Source organism: Ochlerotatus camptorhynchus, unplaced genomic scaffold, assembly GCF_037179485.1.
Source record: "Ochlerotatus camptorhynchus isolate MF236.1 unplaced genomic scaffold, CSIRO-AGI_Acam_v1.1 ptg000704l, whole genome shotgun sequence".
NCBI lineage: Eukaryota > Metazoa > Arthropoda > Insecta > Diptera > Culicidae > Ochlerotatus > Ochlerotatus camptorhynchus.
In genome coordinates this window covers 1-2,500 of record NW_027041180.1, presented here as the reverse complement: position 1 = coordinate 2,500, position 2,500 = coordinate 1, and positions in this window count along the sequence as shown.

Here is a 2,500-nt window from a genome sequence, read left to right as displayed (position 1 = left end):
CGGCTCAACTCAGTCAGTTGAACCAAAACATGAATCTGAAAAAAATGCACATTAGGCCGTAGGGAAATACAGCTGGGGTCCCGCCAAGCCATCTCACCCATGCCAGAGCTGATCCCATCGGCCTATACTGGTCTCAGGCCGAGGGACACACTCCACTCTGCGGCTCAACTCAGCCAATTGTACCATCCACTCTGCGGCTCAACTCAGTCAGTTGAACCAAAACATGAATCTGAAAAAAATGCACATTAGGCCGTAGGGAAATACAGCTGGGGTCCCGCCAAGCCATCTCACCCATGCCAGAGCTGATCCCATCGGCCTATACTGGTCTCAGGCCGAGGGACACACTCCACTCTGCGGCTCAACTCAGCCAATTGTACCATCCACTCTGCGGCTCAACTCAGTCAGTTGAACCAAAACATGAATCTGAAAAAAATGCACATTAGGCCGTAGGGAAATACAGCTGGGGTCCCGCCAAGCCATCTCACCCATGCCAGAGCTGATCCCATCGGCCTATACTGGTCTCAGGCCGAGGGACACACTCCACTCTGCGGCTCAACTCAGCCAATTGTACCATCCACTCTGCGGCTCAACTCAGTCAGTTGAACCAAAACATGAATCTGAAAAAAATGCACATTAGGCCGTAGGGAAATACAGCTGGGGTCCCGCCAAGCCATCTCACCCATGCCAGAGCTGATCCCATCGGCCTATACTGGTCTCAGGCCGAGGGACACACTCCACTCTGCGGCTCAACTCAGCCAATTGTACCATCCACTCTGCGGCTCAACTCAGTCAGTTGAACCAAAACATGAATCTGAAAAAAATGCACATTAGGCCGTAGGGAAATACAGCTGGGGTCCCGCCAAGCCATCTCACCCATGCCAGAGCTGATCCCATCGGCCTATACTGGTCTCAGGCCGAGGGACACACTCCACTCTGCGGCTCAACTCAGCCAATTGTACCATCCACTCTGCGGCTCAACTCAGTCAGTTGAACCAAAACATGAATCTGAAAAAAATGCACATTAGGCCGTAGGGAAATACAGCTGGGGTCCCGCCAAGCCATCTCACCCATGCCAGAGCTGATCCCATCGGCCTATACTGGTCTCAGGCCGAGGGACACACTCCACTCTGCGGCTCAACTCAGCCAATTGTACCATCCACTCTGCGGCTCAACTCAGTCAGTTGAACCAAAACATGAATCTGAAAAAAATGCACATTAGGCCGTAGGGAAATACAGCTGGGGTCCCGCCAAGCCATCTCACCCATGCCAGAGCTGATCCCATCGGCCTATACTGGTCTCAGGCCGAGGGACACACTCCACTCTGCGGCTCAACTCAGCCAATTGTACCATCCACTCTGCGGCTCAACTCAGTCAGTTGAACCAAAACATGAATCTGAAAAAAATGCACATTAGGCCGTAGGGAAATACAGCTGGGGTCCCGCCAAGCCATCTCACCCATGCCAGAGCTGATCCCATCGGCCTATACTGGTCTCAGGCCGAGGGACACACTCCACTCTGCGGCTCAACTCAGCCAATTGTACCATCCACTCTGCGGCTCAACTCAGTCAGTTGAACCAAAACATGAATCTGAAAAAAATGCACATTAGGCCGTAGGGAAATACAGCTGGGGTCCCGCCAAGCCATCTCACCCATGCCAGAGCTGATCCCATCGGCCTATACTGGTCTCAGGCCGAGGGACACACTCCACTCTGCGGCTCAACTCAGCCAATTGTACCATCCACTCTGCGGCTCAACTCAGTCAGTTGAACCAAAACATGAATCTGAAAAAAATGCACATTAGGCCGTAGGGAAATACAGCTGGGGTCCCGCCAAGCCATCTCACCCATGCCAGAGCTGATCCCATCGGCCTATACTGGTCTCAGGCCGAGGGACACACTCCACTCTGCGGCTCAACTCAGCCAATTGTACCATCCACTCTGCGGCTCAACTCAGTCAGTTGAACCAAAACATGAATCTGAAAAAAATGCACATTAGGCCGTAGGGAAATACAGCTGGGGTCCCGCCAAGCCATCTCACCCATGCCAGAGCTGATCCCATCGGCCTATACTGGTCTCAGGCCGAGGGACACACTCCACTCTGCGGCTCAACTCAGCCAATTGTACCATCCACTCTGCGGCTCAACTCAGTCAGTTGAACCAAAACATGAATCTGAAAAAAATGCACATTAGGCCGTAGGGAAATACAGCTGGGGTCCCGCCAAGCCATCTCACCCATGCCAGAGCTGATCCCATCGGCCTATACTGGTCTCAGGCCGAGGGACACACTCCACTCTGCGGCTCAACTCAGCCAATTGTACCATCCACTCTGCGGCTCAACTCAGTCAGTTGAACCAAAACATGAATCTGAAAAAAATGCACATTAGGCCGTAGGGAAATACAGCTGGGGTCCCGCCAAGCCATCTCACCCATGCCAGAGCTGATCCCATCGGCCTATACTGGTCTCAGGCCGAGGGACACACTCCACTCTGCGGCTCAACTCA